Source organism: Periplaneta americana, chromosome 1 (genome assembly GCF_040183065.1).
Source record: "Periplaneta americana isolate PAMFEO1 chromosome 1, P.americana_PAMFEO1_priV1, whole genome shotgun sequence".
Classification (NCBI taxonomy): domain Eukaryota; kingdom Metazoa; phylum Arthropoda; class Insecta; order Blattodea; family Blattidae; genus Periplaneta; species Periplaneta americana.
Genome location: NC_091117.1, coordinates 153,470,446 through 153,489,669, shown reverse-complemented (window position 1 = coordinate 153,489,669; position 19,224 = coordinate 153,470,446). Strand labels below are relative to the sequence as shown.

General features: G+C 34.6%; 1 protein-coding gene across 2 annotated transcripts in view; it reads right to left on the bottom strand.

The window, feature by feature from the left end:
* Positions 1-19,224, bottom strand: part of LOC138702250 (uncharacterized) — a 123,185-nt gene that overhangs the window by 32,860 nt on the left and 71,101 nt on the right. The window lies entirely within an intron of this gene.

The following is a 19,224-nucleotide window of genomic DNA, read 5'->3' as shown; positions in this document are numbered from 1 at the left end:
AGTACGGTACATTATCTAGCCAAGACCACTGAGAATCAATGTCCATAAAACTTGTAAAAAATTTTGTTTTGAAAATAGAACTTTAGAATATTTAAATTTAGAGGTTTATCTATGTTTTACACTAATAATAAACAAATATTTCTGAAAAAGACTTTTTCATTGGAATTCCCAGTTTGCCTGGAATGACTGTTTAGTAACATTAATACATAAATTCAACTTAATACTACTGCTACTGCTACTGCTGCTGCCGCCACCACCACCACCACCACCACCACCACCACCACCACCACCACCACCACTACTGTATGCCTTATGAGTAGATACACGACCTTGATTAATAGTGATTACAATCCTAGACAAAACTATCCCATTAGGGGCCCCGAAAGGCACTTAGGGTATTATGGTGCAAATTATGAGTTGTATGAGTATGTAACTTACTTTTTCTAGGGGTGCTAGAGTGTTTTTATATAAAAAAAGCTGTGTGTATCTTTGTTTTGGCAATAAAGTAGGTCTATTATTATTATTATTATTATTATTATTATTATTATTATTATTATTATTATTATTGAATAATTTCAAGGGAAAAATTGTTCCGGGGCCGGTTATCGATCCCGGGACCTCTGGATGAACGTACCAGCGCTCTGCCAACTGCGCTACCCGGGAACTCCACCCGACATCGTCTCAACTTTTCCCTTTATATCCACACAACTCGCGTGGGCTGACCAAACGCCAGAGACCCACATCGAGTGCACACAAACTCTGTGTGACTTGAAATTGTGGTTATCTGTTAACGTACAAAGTGACGTATATATTATGCAAATCTAATCTTTCAGGTAAAGCTTCCTGTAAAGCAGATTTGAATAATTTCAAGGGAAAAATTGTTCCGGGGCCGGGTATCGATCTGCTTTACAGGAAGCTTTACCTGAAAGATTAGATTTGCATTATTATTATTATTATTATTATTATTATTATTATTATTATTATTATTATTATTATTATTATTATTATTTGGACTGAAGCTGCCTTGTTTCATTTGCACCACCACCAACACCACCACCACTGTATGTCTTATGAGTAGACCTTGATTAATAGTGATTACAATTCTAGACAAAACTATCCCATTAGGGGCCCCGAAAGGCACTTAGGGTATTATGGTGCAAATTATGAGATGTACGAGTATGTAACTTACTTTTTCTAGGGGTGCTAGAGTGTTTTTATATAAAAAAGCAGTGTGTATCTTTGTTTTGGCAATAAAGTAGGCCTATTATTATTATTATTATTATTATTATTATTATTATTATTATTATTATTATTATTATTTTAACTGAAGCTGCCTTGTTTCATTTGCACCACCACCACCACCACCACCACCACCACCACCACCACCACCACCACCACCACCGTATGTCTTATGAGTAGATACACGACCTTGATTAATAATGATTATAATCCTAGACAAAACTATCCCATTAGTGGCCCCGAAAGGCACTTAGAGTATTATGGTGCAAATTATGAGATATACGAATATGTAACTTACTTTTTGTAGGGGTGCTAGAGTGTTTTATATAAAAAAGCAGTGTGTATCTTTGTTTTGGCAATAAAGTAGGCCTATTATTATTATTATTATTATTATTATTATTATTATTATTATTATTATTATTATTTTAACTGAAGCTGCCTTGTTTCATTTGCACCACCACCACCACTACTGTATGTCTTATGAGTAGATACACGAACTTGATTAATAATGATTACAATCCTAGACAAAACTATCCCATTAGTGGCCCCGAAAGGCACTTAGAGTATTATGGTGCAAATTATGAGATGTACGAGTATGTAACTTACTTTTTCTAGGGGTACTGGAGTGTTTTTATATAAAAAAAGCAGTGTGTATCTTTGTTTTGGCAATAAAGTAGGGCTATTATTATTATTATTATTATTATTATTATTATTATTATTATTTTAACTGAAGCTGCCTTGTTTCATTTGCACCACCACCACCACCACTACTGTATGTCTTATGAGTAGATACACGACCTTGATTAATAATGATTATAATCCTAGACAAAACTATCCCATTAGTGGCCCCGAAAGGCACTTAGAGTATTATGGTGCAAATTATGAGATGTACGAGTATGTAACTTACTTTTTGTAGGGGTGCTAGAGTGTTTTATATAAAAAAGCAGTGTGTATCTTTGTTTTGGCAATAAAGTAGGCCTATTATTATTATTATTATTATTATTATTATTATTATTATTATTATTATTATTATTATTATTATTTTAACTGAAGCTGCCTTGTTTCATTTGCACCACCACCACCACCACCACCACCACTGTATGTCTTATGAGTAGATACACGACCTTGATTAATAATGATTACAATCCTAGACAAAACTATCCCATTAGTGGCCCCGAAAGGCACTTAGAGTATTATGGTGCAAATTATGAGATGTACGAGTATGTAACTTACTTTTTCTAGGGGTACTAGAGTGTTTTTATATAAAAAAAAACAGTGTGTATCTTTGTTTTGGCAATAAAGTAGGGATATTATTATTATTATTATTATTATTATTATTATTATTATTATTATTATTATTATTATTTGGGCTGAAACTGCCTTGTTTCATTTTCTTGACCTAGCACAAGAGCCATTCCACTTCAAACCAATAGATTTCTTATTGCTCTTTTCATTTTTTTTTTAATTTTCGGGCACTTTTAACTCTAAAATAAATTTGATTCGTGTAGGCCTATATATTTGTTTTTTTAGAAATCTAATTTTCGCAGATCTTAAGTTACGAAATTTTCGGAAAACCGTTTGTACTAATTCCTCGGATGTATCTATCTGTCTGTCTGTGGTTCTAATCGTTCACATTATTTAGTATTGGGCTCAGATGAAAGGTAAAAATCCCAGTGAAATAATGAGATATCCTACATATCAGGATTTGTGGCTTGTCCACTTCTTTCACTGGACCCCTCAATAATTTCAGATGAGGTCTATATTTTTAGGTTATTGACATTATAAACGAACATGCTGAGTAGCCTATTTATTAATTATATAAAATATGCTTATTTTAATGCATATGTGAACATTGTGTGCATCATTAAACTATTATTTCTGACGTAATTTCTGGCACGAGAGTGCACTGTGCTGATGACCGCTGATCTAGAGGGTGCTAGCTTGTCTCGATATTTACAGCAGAATGTTCTACTGGTTGTATCACACGATTTCCAATTCTTTATGTAGGCCTACGTGTTGTATATGTATATATGTGTGTGTAGTGTATGTATCAAATGCCTACCCATTTCATTTACGTGATTCGGATTCCGCATATTACGGATAGATGGCAGGACTGTGACCCATTTTCAAAATGTACATCACTTCGGCAGGCCACGCTGTGCATGATGTGTATCTGTGGAGAGTTATGTCGTGTACTAGGGTGAATGTATGTGTAAGTGTTTGTGTAGGTGTAGCGTAGGGAATGAGTGAGAATTATGATGAAGAACTCCTGTCGCATAGCAGCAAGAGGGCCGCCAGACTTAACGTCCCTGTCCGACGGACGAATCACTAACACTGTGACATATGCTTTCTCTTCATATGCACTGTGGAGAGATTTGAGATTTAACCCAGGCATGTGGGTGCACAATCTAGTGATTAGAAGTTGTGCACCGCCACCTCTTCTAGTCCCAAGGTAGAAATGTTACACGAAAATCTCTGAATCCGCCGGGAATCAAACCTGGGTAACTAGTCTGGAGGCAGACATGCTACCAAAGAGCTAACTTAGCGGAGCTTATAATATTGTACTATATATACGTTTCCTTAATGAAAATTTGTTTACCATTGCCGCAAAACTGACAGAACGAACGACTTGCACTCAGTCACAGTCAAACGAGCACTGTCACTGTCGAATAAGCGCCATCTCCTATCGGCGGACATCGGATAAAGAGGCCTGCAAATTTCCCGATCTAGATCAGGAATGTCAAAACGCCTGAATTACGTGCTCATACTACAAGCAATACAAATCTGACAAGATTCGCTTTTGTCCAGGATAAAAGTACAATCATCGCTCTTAAGGAAATATTGTGTGGGTTCTTGAGAGCACGCAGTGCAGGCGTTTTGACATCCCTAATGTAGTTGCTCAGAAGAACTGTATTTTTAATGTACTTAGACATTTTCAGTGGTCTTGCGGCAAGATGATCTCATGACCAGGGGAGGCTCGAATATCTGAGATACAGTGTAAGATCAGATGAATCTTGTCCACACCTGTGGAGTAACGGTTAGCGCGTCTGGCCGCGAAACCAGGTGGCCCGGGTTTGATTCCCAGTCGGGACGAGTTACTTGGTTGAGGTTTTTTCCGGGATTTCCCTCAACTCAATATGACCAAATACTGGGTAACTATCGGTGTTGGACCCCGGACTCATTTCACCGGCATTACCATCTTCATCACATTCACAAGCTAAATACATAACCTAAGCTGTTGGTAAAGGGTCGTAAAATAACCTACTAAAAAAAAAGATGAATCTTCCTACCTTATCCACATTCGAATAAAGAGTGGAGGAGTGAAATAAAATATTAACCCTTAAATTAGCAAAACTTCATTTCTCACACTAGTTTATTAAACCTTATCGGACTGTAAAGAAAACAACTATCACAATGTCCATATTTTATATGTTGTACAATATTATAGTATTGTGAAATTTTTCTATTAAAATTATAGCATACTAGTGGCTTGTGCAGCAATTGCTGCAAACTAAGTCCGTAAAAAGTTCAAATAAAAATTGTTCAGATTTATTTTCAATGAAGAATACCAGACATTTATTTGCTTCCATAATAGTGAAACATACTCCCTCTGAATGTTTTTTTTGCCATATATATATATGTATATATATATATGTATATATATATATATATATATATATATATATATATATATACTTTTCCTTGAACCTATCCGTCTTCAGTTCTTGAGTTTCAATCGAAATCGCTAGTGACAATGTCAGGATGATCAGTGGGTTTTTCATGTGGGAGTAAAGCAGTAGCTATTTCGGGTCATTGCAGATTGTATGTGAAAGTTAAGAAAATGTAAGGTTTGTCATGCTTTGAACAAAAGACTTAGCATCTTGGTATAGCTGCTGCATGTTTCGTGAACTACCCTGAAATGTAGAGGGCAGAATCACTTTTTCCCACTAAGAGATCTTGCTGAGGTGATCAAGAGACTACAAAATCTTGTAGGCCTCTTATTTTATCAGTAAGTAATACCTTTTGGTCTTTTCTTATGAATTGTAATTTTTTGCGCTTCTTCCAGACAATACTGGTCTATCAAATACTGCTGGATTAATTTGTGTAACAATGAATGTTATTTCGTATATTTTCTGTAATATAGACTGTTGTGAGGAATTTATTGCTGAGATATGAAAAATGAGGCGAATGATATGTCATAGTTGTAGAATCTTATCTGCGCCCTAAATAAAATTGTCCATCGTAAATCGTTAGCAGCTTCAGTGTTTCATTTGTTGCTGGTTGCGGGAAATAAACTCACTCATCACGGTAGCAAGAAGTGAAATGGCATGCTATTTTCCATACAACAAATTATGCTTGGCAGCGATCACAAATCTAATCAATTAAACCAAAGAAATATGAATTAATTTTGTTGTAGTTCAAAGACGCAGCTAAAATAGGAAGCATGACTCAATTACTACCAAGGAAAGTTAGAGAATCAGACATATAAATATCTATATCACACTGTCATTATATTAAAAGGACCAACACAACACTTGATTAATAATTGTAAAAGTATTTCATTTTTAAAAACAATATTGTAAGTTTTATAGTTTTCAGTAACATAAGTTTATATAAGCCTATAGCCGTTACTCAATAAATTATAGAAATGAAGATCTAATATAAAATATTATTTCTCTGCGTCTACTTACATAAAGCCCCAAATGGTTTCACTTTCATATATCAGTATAGCATTATGTGTTGCATTAACTATAATAATATTTCATTTTTAATGGTAATAATGTCATCAAGCATTCTTAAGTTTTGTAGTTCTTAATATCCAATATACAGCTGTACTCGGAAAACTACAGACCAGAGAATCAGACATGTAAATTATTTTTTATACGTTATCAAAAATTGCACAAATGAAGATCGACATATTGGCATTATGATGGGAAAGAATCTGAGCCGTCTGAACTCTATGTCAGCAATCCTGTAGGTTATGGCCTTCGTGTAATAGCCTATTGTTTATTGTAGTATGTGTTTTGTTTTTTATTCTGAAATGCAACACGGCCGACTTGATGCTCGCTTCGCTTAAGGAAGTGAACATCAAGTCGGCCGTGCATGCAATTAATTAGTTCTCAAAACTGACGAAAGATGGATTTTGGAAAAAAGGAAAATGATGTAGGAAAATTGACATTTCACTGAAAACTGCTACTTTTCCGAAAAACTTTGGGTTCCAAGCTCCAAAATGAGGGGTCATTTATTAAAATCCGTCCAGCCGTTTTCCCGTAATTTCTATTACCAGTTCAAATTATATATATAGAAGAAGAAGATTATAGCCTATTAATCTGTTGTATCCTATAGGATACATTGTGAATTTAAGGGTTAAAGAAAAAAGTGTTCAGTGAATTGATGATGATTGTGATGATGATGGAGATAATAATTATTGTTTGAATAATTAAACATAATATACTTCAAACCATCTTCTACATTCTTGTATATCTTTTGCATTGATTATTCCTCAAACATCTCATTAATCTTTAACAGGATCCATTCTTTCATTAAGGTGCATTCTTCTACATAATTCATGTGAATTGTAACTGTGACCACAATTTTATATTATAATTTTACTATAGTTTTTTGGTTATAAAATATGTATTTTGATACCAACTATAACCCTAATATACCTCAGGGTGAAATAGGGTTTATTAAATTGGATAATAAAAAAAAACATCTTCTGATTGAGATTCTGGCTGATATGTATATTTATTTATTTATTTTATTTATTTATGTCTATAACAGGGCAAAGCCCCAATTACAATAGACAGTACTATATCTATTATTAGGCAGTACATCTCACTTGACGATGTGTCAGAGGAAGAACAATTTGTTTGTATGCATTTGAATTCTGACTAGGTGGGATATATAGCTAGTCGGCGATGTATGCAATGGAGGGAGAAAGAAACTGGCCACTCTACCTCATTATCTCCTGGCCTAGTTGCGTCATAATTGTTGCCTTCTTAGTATCACTTGTCAGTATGTCTTCAGACAGTTGACTAAACAACAACATACTTCATACTTAAGCAAGAAAATAGGTCAATACATACATGAATACCATACTCGAAGACAAAAGTTTACTTTCTCATTGATTGTGCCTAAATGTCATACAAGTGCAGCCCTTAAACATGTTGCTAGTTTCGGCCCAAGACTTTATAATAAAATTACAAACCATTTTCCAAATTTTTAAATATTTTAAAATTGAACCTTTTAAAAAAGAAATTTATGAAATTATTCATGATATGTAATATTAAGAAATGTGTTTTTTTACTTTTTTTGTTTCTGTGGACTATATTCATGTTTTTAATGAATGTCATTGGTTTCTGTCTGATTGTCAATTTATATTAAATGTGTTTTTTTCTCTTTCTTTTTTCTCTTGTGTTAGTTGTCGGTCTGAATTAAGTTACAGTATTTAGTAAACTGCCTTTGTAAATTTTATGTTATATTAGTCTATTGGCTAAGACCACACCGTACACGAGCCTGGCTTTTACGGTACCGGCTCGAAATATTTTCTGTTGTATACTTTTGAATTGTACTCTCTTTGCTTACTATCTAAATAAAAAAAAATAAAATAAATACAGAAAATGTAAGCCTATTTCGATCTCCGATTTATAAGAATTGATTACCATCTTTGCAGTGCTTGTGATTCTTTTACACTAGGACGATATTCATTATTAGAAAGTTGTCTTAAAGAAGTAAGAATAGGTAATATATTGAATTAAAATTTTCCGTACCTACCACGAGTACTTAGTTGATCTACGCCCAATATTTTTCTTACCGTGAATGCCTATTTTAAGTTTACTATTACATTTTTACTACGTCATACTACTTTTGACCAATAAAACGGTACGAAAGGACGTCTTTCAACCAATCATGGCTGCTTATCGCACAATTTTATCGCGTCCCTAGCATTTGTTTGATTTTATCGCTTCCCTAGTATTTGTTTGTTTTTATCACTACTCTAGCATTTGTTTCTTTATTTGCCAACATTTCAAACTGCACTGGTCTGGACGTCAATAAACAGAAAATTACAAACCACTCCAGTCGATGCACAGCAGTTTCAAATATGACTCGCATTGGCATTAAAGAACAAGAATTAATAAAGATCACTGGTCATAGCTATCAATCTTCCCTGAAACCCTATTTACAAATAAATGAAGAGCACAGTTCGGAAATCCTGAATAAGTTGAGGAATAAACCATGTACATCAACGAGTTCCACTTCTTTTACGCACATGTCCAATATAACATCAACTGAACCACTACACTAAAACATTCAAATTTAAATATTGTACTTTCAATAATTGTTCCTTTTAAAATTATTCATGTTTATTTTTTATTTCATCGTCCTTAATTAATTTTTTTTTGTTTATTTCATCTCTAATTAAAACTTTTATAACACTTGTTTATACTATTTATGTTAGCTTCTGATATAATTGATATTATGGATAGTCACGTATCAGAGATTATTTTATATTAAGATTTATTGAAAATCATCTATCAAGTGACGTTGATTACTGGGATCCGGATAATTGAAGTGGAATGCAACTGTTTTAATAAAAATAAAACTGAATCAACAAACCCTTTTTGACTATAACCGTCCACAGAGTTCAATGAAGATTCCATAGTTGGCACAACTGATAACAAGAAAACAGCTAATCATAAGACACTACTGCCATCTAGCGCAATATTTGTAATGTTGAGATGGTACAATAATACCAAATACCTTACTATAATAATACCGGATAGCCAGCAGTTCTGCGCGCGAACGACGCTGGTGCTGCTATTTAGGCGGCCGGTGTGGCGATACTCGCGAAACAAGCTGTAATCAGCTGCAATGTATATTGTTGCTGGGCTATGTAATAGTTTTATTAATTAGTGCTGTGTTAAAATGTCAGGGTATATGTGCTGTTTATAATTACCATAAAATTACAGCATTACAAATTGCTCCAAATCGTACTTTTTATTTCCAAGGGATCATAAAACGTGAGTCAACAACATTCTTTAGTAGGTCTAATTCCTTCGTCTTTGTGTTGATAGAAAAATACAAATTAGCTTTTTTATTTAGACCTAATAAATGAATGGAAGTTTAAATGTACTGGAAATGTTATCAAATTAAGTTTTATTGTTGTCCACATGGCTTTACTACGAGTAATTATTACAAGCATCAGATTACTATCAATTTTATCTTTGCAGTTGTCAGCAATGCGTATATAAAGCATTATTGTAAATTCATTCTTAATGTTACAATTGATTTTGTCTCACTAAACCAAAGAAAATATATGTAACAATTAATTACGGAAAGTAATATGAAGTATGCAATATTTCTCATAATATGCAGCTTTGATATAAGATAATAATTTTACGTTAAATACTATTCAACATATCTTAAGTGTTTCATACAGGGGCGATTTCTCAGGGCATGCTATGCTTGCTGCGCAAGCCCAATATTTTCGTAGAATGTGTATTTCTCAAAATGGCGTTACGTACATTAAAATTTATTTTGATTTTTGGAATACTGTATAGGCGTAATACCATCCGCAGGTTGCACACCGCAAATATCGCAACGCTTGCTCGTTTGTTGGAGCTACAGGAAAGACGTAGAAATAGCGAGAATATGATGCGCGCGCAAGTGCCTTCCTCCTTGGCCCGTCCTAGGCGCACATGCTTCTGTTATGTGTTGTTTGAAGCTCTGGTCCGAGAGCTACAACAACGACTATTTAACGTTACACAGACCAGTATTGGCAGCGGGAATGTGCTGTGATTTGCGAGTACAATGTAATTGTATGAGCGGAATGCATATTATGTTAGCTGCTGCATGTATTATTAATTATTAAACATTAAATTGAAGAATTGAAATGAGTTCGGAATTGTGTTTTATTGAAACCTTATTATTAAATCCATTTTCCCGAAGGACTATTCAAGAGAAGACAGATAATATGTGCGCTCGTTCAGTGCAGCTCAATACAACAATGTGCATTAGTTAGCAGGGTCGAAAAAACTAAATAAACTGTTTTGTTGGCCATGTTTGTTATATTATATCGAACTTCTACATCTGATAAGCGAATATGATCCATGACTCATAATGATTTCATAATTATAAAATAAATTATTTATTTGGATCTGATTATTTTTATTAATTATGAATTATTATATTCTCCCATCTTTCCCTATGAATAAAAGAGCAAGCCTAACTTTCGTGACTGGCATTCGCCCCTGGTTTCATATATTATTCCACAGCAGTAACTCACTTTTAAACAATATTCCGAATCCCGCTATGTTAATATTTGTATTTGTGGACGTAATTCCACGCCGCTCCGCTAGATGTCAGGTCCGCGATATTTCGCACTCACGTCAATGCTGCTAGTATACAGCTGTCCGGTATTATTATAGTAAGGTATTTGATAATACATTTGAAGATAGTTATATTTTCGTCAGTCAATTAATATTTTATTGTACTGGAGTACTTCGTTACTTCTAATCTTTATATAATTTCTTCTAATCGTGTAATAGTCGATTAAATCCCACTCGAGTTTTGATTTTATCTACATGTATATATATTTGTTAAGATGCAAAATACGTGTTAGATTATATAGCTTATGTGACGTTGAGAATGGATGACTTATAATGTTTAGAAAAAAAAAAAGAAGTAGCCTATGCAGATACGATTTTAATGGTATAAAAATTAATCTCGCAGGAGAAAAGTTCTGAATGAGTTTTGTTTGTGTAAAAATCCCAATGGACTATAAAATTGGGTCTGCTATGTAATAATCTGATGTAAAACTAAAGAACGAAGCTTAAAAGTCCATTATACGATATTTTCTCTCACTTAAGCACCACACCTAGATTATATTATACGAAACAGCAAAACCCACGACAAATATAATCCGAGGTGTTTATCTGTTGAATAAAAACTGTATTTTGTTTTGCATTTCTATTCTACACAATGCCAACTTAAAGCCTTTATCGTTTTCTTCACTGCGGAAATGAACTGTGTTTTTGCACAATCTGTTGTTTACACAACTCGCATTTAACATATTCCCCAGCACAAATGGAAAGGAGTAGGTCATTTCGTGCACTGTCATAATGAATTATCATATTGCATAACACGCTTCCACGAAAATGAACACTAGCATTACAAGCGAAATGTTTACACACCTGTCTAACTTGCTTGATGAAAATGCTAACAAGTTCTATGCATTTCATTCATGAGGTCAGTATTGGACACTGCATGCCAGTGTCTTGGAATAAGCATAAGAGAAATTGTTTGTTCAAGATTTGATTTCCTAGAATGGCTGCACAAAATGGCAACACGGTAAGGACAGTACTAAGGAGAAAGATAAAGGGAAAAGATACAGAGCGAGTCAAATCTAAACTACCGGCATTCTTACTGAGCCACAAGCTTGCTTTTGACGGGCAGTGCGTTGGGTTTTGCTCCTTAATAAAATTTTTGACACAATGCGTGCGTTTTATTATTAATTTTGTTTGCACTAAGCCAGTGGCACATTTTTCTCCTGGCACTTTGCATTGTCAGTGTACTGCAATGAATTACCTGAACTACATTAGGAAAGAAGTATTTTCAATCATAGTTACCTCGTAGATACAGAGTACGTTCAGCGCAATGGATATTTGGAAAAATGTAAACAGTAACCCAGGGTCACATGCTCTTTATCTCACCATGTGATTGGCCCATAGAGAGAGGGATCAGATTGTGGCTTGTTTATATTCTGCTGTTATCCATTGCGCCGTCAATACAATGTACTTTTCTCGCTGAAACTATCTACCAAAAAAGAATTCATGCGAGTGATGTTTAGTCTTCGGATAATGTATGTTTTTAATGTATCCTGTAACTTCATCCCTCTTAGCCCCAAATATTTTCCTAAGCACCTTATTCTTGAATACCCTTAACCTTTGTTTCTCTCTCAAAGTCAGAATCCAAGTTTCACAACCATACAGAACAACCGGTAATATAACTGTTTTATAAATTCTAACTTTCAGTTTTTTTTGAGAGCAGACTAGATAACAAAAGCTTCTCAGCCGAATAATAGCAGGTATTTCCCATATTTATTCTTCGTTTAATTTCTTCTCGAGTGTGATTTATATCTGTTACTGCTACTCCAAAGTACTTGAATTTTTCCACCTTTTCAAAGGCTAAATTTCCAACTTTTATATTTCCATTTCGTACTATGTTCTGATCACGAGACATAATCATATACTTACTTTGTTTTTTAGTTATTTAGGGATTTAGTTCCAAACCTATCTCATTGCTTGCTTCAAGCAAACTTTCCTTGTTTTCTCTAATATTTTGTGGCTTTTCTCCTAACATATTCAAGCTATCCGCATAAACAAGCAGCTGATGTAACTCGCTCAATTCCAAACCCTCTCTGTTTTCCTGGACTTTTCTAATGGCATATTCTGGAGCAAAGTTAAAAAGTAGAGGTGATAATGCAACTACTACTACTACTGCTGCTACTGCTACTGCTGCTACTGCTACTGCTATCAGGCTTAGGATCCGAGACAACTTAAGAATGAAGTTACAATGCAACGGAGTGCAGATGGAGTGTGTTTACCTGTGCGTTAGTGTAGAAACCGGTTTGTGATCAGAGGTACAGTCACAGTCTAGTATATACAGTCACGAAGCTCAATATGTAATAAATATGTATCCATAGATAGTTGCTAACCACTAGGATCGCTACTATCGCCTCATTACAGACAATGCGAAATAGTACCTGCACATTCTATTGTTCCTAGCAACCTCATAAAGTCAAGCTTCGTGACTATATATACTAGACTGTGGTACAGTATTCTTCCGTCTCTCTCTACGAAACGAAGTGAGGCCATCTCAAATGATTTTCAATTCATAGTGAACAGTTTTTTCGGATTAGTTGCATGTATGTACAGTAGTGGCAAAAAAAAAAAAAAAAAAAAAAAAAAAAAAAAAAAAAAAAAAAAAAAAAACCGGACCGACCCTTGTAGCTGATTTCAGAGCCTTGTTCATTCCAGAGCACGATAGATTGATAACTAAGACTTTCGTGGTTCGAATCCTGCCTGGGAAGGAAACTTTTTTTTGTTCCTTATTCAAATTTATTCCCAATACTTTTCGATTGCAGCGATATTTTAATACTTAATTAACTTATTATTCCCAGAACATGAATTTTACCAGCAATCGAAAAGTATTGGGAATAAATTTGAATAAGGAACAAAAAAAAGTTTCCTTCCCAGGCAGGATTCGAACCACGAAAGTCTTAGTTACCAGTCTATCGTGCTCAGGAGTGAACAAGGCTCTGAAATCAGCTACAAGGGTCGGTCCGGTTTTTTTTGCCACTACTGTACATGTTGTTCATTGCAACGCTAATGTCGCCGAGGGACATGAAAACTTGTGAGGTATGTATCCTACTTCATTTTCCACCGTCACTAGATTGTACTATTAACAGTAGAATATAACGCCAATACATCGACGTCGTTGTTTACATTCACAGTATGTCTGTCTGCTATGTTCAAGGAACTCTGTAGTCAAGTTGTGCGTACATTGGTTGCTGAATTGTCCCGATCCTAAGCCTGCTTATTATTATTATTATTATTATTATTATTATTATTATTATTATTATTATTATTATTAAGATATTTTATCCTTTTAGTTCAGTTTTTCAAGGAAAATTGCTTTACTATTTCAAGTGCGTCTTATATACGGGAGCGTCTTATACACCGGCAAATACGGCACTTCTCCTTATCGTGTCGTTTAAGTAATAAGATAATTTATCTGCCTTCATGACTTGTTTTATTATTTTATTATCTGGTTCCAGTTCACGCACTGAAGACCATTATGTTATTTGCTGTCATTGTTTTTGTTTTCGTATAAGAACTGTTCAGTCTATATTCTGGTTTTCCACTTATTAGGTGAAACTGATGGAAGGAAAATGGATATAAAACAATTTGCTGCGATAGATAATTTTCGTCCATTACTACTGACACAGAGATACAAACTAGTTTCGTGCATGGAAACACGCATTCACATATACTCATGGTAGTGGCGGAGATTGAAAGTGAGGGGATAGGGGAAGAACTTGAAAGCCAACAACCTGTCTTACTCGTTATGTCCTCCATAAACGTCTGAATAAATTACAAGCATAAGGAAAAGGTAAAATCTTAATCGTGCGAGCGGCATTTAATATAATTATCAAGTTGATGTGGAAGCATTGCAGTGCATGACACAATGTATGTATTGAAATTCCACAAAGCTTTGGGAACACCGAGATAACCACGGGTTCACGAAGTGGGTCACGTCGCTGTGACAAACCAGCGTGTTCCCACCGATGTGCAACACATAACATCACCGACTCGTGACGCCTGGAGCTCTGTGCTGCTGCCGATTATTGTTTCACATTGACAATTGTTTTATTTTATAAATTCTTCAAGTTGATGGACTTCGTGCTGTGGTCTATAGGTTCCCATGCGTGTATGCAGACCAATGTCACAGCTTTAAAACCGATTGGACTTGAACTTTGAGTTTGATTGATTTTTGGGACGAACAAATTGAAGTACCGAACTGCATCTTTTTGGGGAAGTAAAGCCCGGAATGTGTGTGTTTTTGGCGTAGAAAAACATTTTAATAAAAAAACCACTTCACTGAATATGTTTCTGATTTAAGTTTCTGGAATACATTGTTTTATACAGTGTGTTTCATAATTCCTATTACAAACTTCTAGGGGTTGTAGAGGGGACTAAGGCTGTGTCTCAAAGCTACATTTTCAGCTGAAGTGAACTAGATAGTTGACTAAATAGCCGGATGTGACATCAGAAGTTATGATCCAAAGCTACATAGTGCATAGCAATCAAGTCCGTAGCAACTGTTGACTGAAAATGCTTGCTTGATTGTTGACTTGTTCACTAGACAAACATGGATACCTCATCAGCAATTGGGGTTATGAAATCTGAAAATGCTTTAGAAGTGAAATAATGTAAATATAATGTAGAATAACACTTTAACTTTGAACACTGACATTGTTAGTACCTTTTGTACAATGTTTTAAACATTATTATAATATATTAAACCCTTATCTTCTCCACATAACTCGTAATGAAACGTAAACTGCATTAGGACACTGCCTTCTTAATTCAGTGCTGCACCGTGATGTCATGGTTTTTAGTAAAATAGTCTATGAAGAAGGCCATGTTTCAAGCATACATTTACAAAGCTCCCTAGTGTGTAGTTTACAAGTAACCTAGTTGCTAGTCACTAGTGTTAGTTTGGACTTCAACTTTGAGACACGGACTAAGTAGATAAAGTTTTGATTAGGAGCCCATGTCCGGAAATGTATCGTTTCGATGCAAAATAAGTTTGAAGATCGATTCGATTTAAAATCTCCCACTTCACTGTAAGCAAACAAAATGGGCTGAGGGCGACTTCTGCAGTCCCCTGATATCGTGTGCTTCTGTTTATAATCAGTTCTACGGAGTTTTACCCAACTAACATTCTACACACATTTCTGGATTCACCCATAGGCCTACTTGCTACATGCCCTGCCCATCTCAAACATCTGGATTTAATATTCCTAATTATGTTACGTGACGAATAAAATGGGTACAGTTCTGTCTCCATTCCTTTGTAACTTCACACATCTTAGCCCCAGATATTTTCTAAGTACCTTATTCTCGAACACTCTTAACTTCTGTTTCTCTCTCAAAGTGAGAGTCCAAGTTTCACAAACATAGGCTACAGCACAACCGGTAATGCACAACGCATGTATCACGAACGTTTTCCGCATCGCCTCGCTCCATCACATAGGCCTACCATTTTTGTCAGAATATAACAAACTTATTTTGCATCGAAACGATAAATTTCCGGACATGGGTTCCCAATCAAAACTTTATCTATTTAGCCCCCTCTACAACCCCTAGAAATTTGTAATGTGAATTATGAAACACCCTGTATAGGAAAGAGTTATATATTATTATAATACCAGTTTGTAATGCAATACTCGTAGAAACATCTTCCTGTCCCGAAAATATATACTCTTATCTTGTTTCTTCAACCTAGTCTTTATCGCCCATTCCCTTTCTTGTAACCCAGTCCTAGACACAACGGGGAAGTGAAATGCAACTCAGAAACCTCCGCCCATGGCATTTTCTTTACCTTACACTGTCTTACAAACACATGCACAGCAGGCACTGTGCATCAGTGACGGATTTCAGGCAATCAGCAAGAGCCGAAAGTTCATAACAGCTATTATACCTGCCTTACACAATCTGTCACTAAGCAATGCTTACCTTTCAGTCTACTCATCTCAGCAGGAGAAGGCGGAGTGGGGAGTTAAGGGGAAATCTGCAGTGATTCGATTGAGTTATTAGTGCCCAGGTCTGTTGTAACCTCTCTTCAGACATTGCTTTTTGACTTCAGTCATCCATGTATTTCGAGATCTAGCCTACTTCTTTCTTTTCTAACATACGGAATCCATTGTATTTTTCGCTTTGGCAACCTTTCATCGCACATTCGTTTCATGTGTCCACACCAATTAAATTGAATTTTCCATATTTATATCCTGTCTAATAATCTAATTAATTATTCTTTAACGTTTGCAATATCTGACTGAACGCTTCAGAAAATGCATTTCCATTAACTATTACACATTTACTAAGTCATACTACTTTTGACCAAGAAAACGGTACGAAAGGACGTGTTTCAACCAGTCATGGCTGTTTATCGCTACAATTGTATCACTTTCCTAGCATTTGTTTGTTTTTATCACTTTCTAGCATTTGTTTTTATCACTTCCCTAGCATTTGTTTCTTTGCCAACATTTCAAACTGCAAATTCTTTATGGCATTATAAAACATGCTTTGCGATCGTCATTTGTTTCCCCACATAGTCTATTGAAAATGGCGGCTTCTTTCAAACGTTTTGGTGAAAATAACATTAGTGAAATAGAATTTTAGTAAGTCAATATCTATTTCATTGTTTATTTATTTATTTAGATTTATTTAATAACAACATATACATAAAAACGTTACATTAAAGTACCCCGAAAGAGGAAAGCTCGTGTTCGGGGACAGTTCCGTTACATAAATATACATACTTTGTAGACAAAATACTTAAGAAAAAAGGTCACATAAAGATGATAATAATAAAGTTAGTAATAATAATAATAATAATAATAATAATAATAATAATAATAATATACCATTAATAACATTTTCAAAGCTTCTCTCGTCTAAAAACATTCAAGAATTAAAGCCTATAAAACATTGGCGAGACCTGTTCTCGTGTACGGAAGTGAAGCTTGGACCATACGTAAATGTGATGAACACCGCATCCCTGCCAATTAAATGAAGTTTTTAAGAACTGCTGGCTATACTAGATTAGACAAGAAGAAAAATTTAGATATTTTGAAAGAATTAAATATTGACTCAATTTTAGAGAAAATTAAAAATTATAGACAGAAATGGAAATTTCATGTACTCAGGATACCTAAAACAAGGATACCACTCCAAACACCAAATTACCGCCCTTTAGGAACGAGATCTTTGGGCCGCCCGCTGAAACGATGGAGTCAGACCGTGACAGGCCACCGGGCTTAATATGTGATAATAATAATAATAATAATAATAATAATAATAATAATAATAATAATAATAATAATAATAACCGAGGACGGTAGTGTAATGGTTATCATTTTCATTTTACATTCCAGAGGTTCGGGGTTCGATCCCAGTGACCGGCTATCCTGACTCTGGTTTTTCGTGGTTTTCCAAATTCCTTCCAAACTAATGTCAATTGAAGGGCCAAGACCCGACCCCTTTCCAATCCTCATTACCCCTTCATCATCACTTCTCATCTTCACCCTATGATCTCCCAACGATAGGTCTGCCACCTGACCGACGAGTAACGACAAAACTCTGTGAACACATTGTAGTTTGAACAGGTTGTGCAGTATTATGACTACTGTACGTACTGTGTACTCATGTCCCGCTCGGCAGTGTTTCTATGTTTTGCCATACCATGGCAGTCTACGGTGTGTGTAGCCAGGTTATACTAATTAGTAACTTTGCACGAAGGTGAAACGATTTTCAAACAAAACTAACTAAATACCGCACCAACAAATATTGGGCATTTTGAATTGAATTTTCAAAGCTAATCACATTCAAAAGGTAACAAGACAAAGTATACAAGACTGTAGCAGTTCCAACTTTGTTGTATGATAGCGAAATTTGGACACTTCGGAAACAATATTTAACAAGATTTAATACTGCAGAAATGGCATTAGTTACGAAAACGGTTGAATACGCTTTGTTAAACGATAAAAGAAATTTCAGAGAATTACAGAGGTGTGAAAATTATTAGAATAATCTTAATTTTAAAAGTTTTTTAATAGTTCCTTCACAAATATTAATTGAATTGATGAATATTGGTATATATTACTATACTGATGTAGGATATATTTACTACTAACAATGCCGGAAAACATTGTTGTACATTGGTATTTTTCTTATTTTACAATTGTTATGGGAATTCAGAAATTATTATATTATGTTGGCGGAATTGGAAACATAAAAAAATTATATGCACAAAACAGATGTATACGTTCATTTGAACCTTCACAACAATGTAAGCGCAAAGAACAATTTGTTTAAAGCATTTCTTAATTGATTTTTGATGTTTCCAATTCCGCCAACATAATATAATAATTCCTGAATTCCCATAACAATTGTAAAATAAGAAAAATACCAATGTACAACAATGCTTTCCGGCATTGTTAGTAGTAAATATATCCTACATCAGTATAGTAATATTATATACCAATATTCATCAATTCAATGAATATTTGTGAAGGAACTATTAAAAAAACCTTTAAAATCAAGATTATTCTAATAATTTTCACACCTCTGTAGAAATTACATCCATTTTAGAATAGTACATTATGCAACGAGCCTATAATGGTAGCAATTAAGA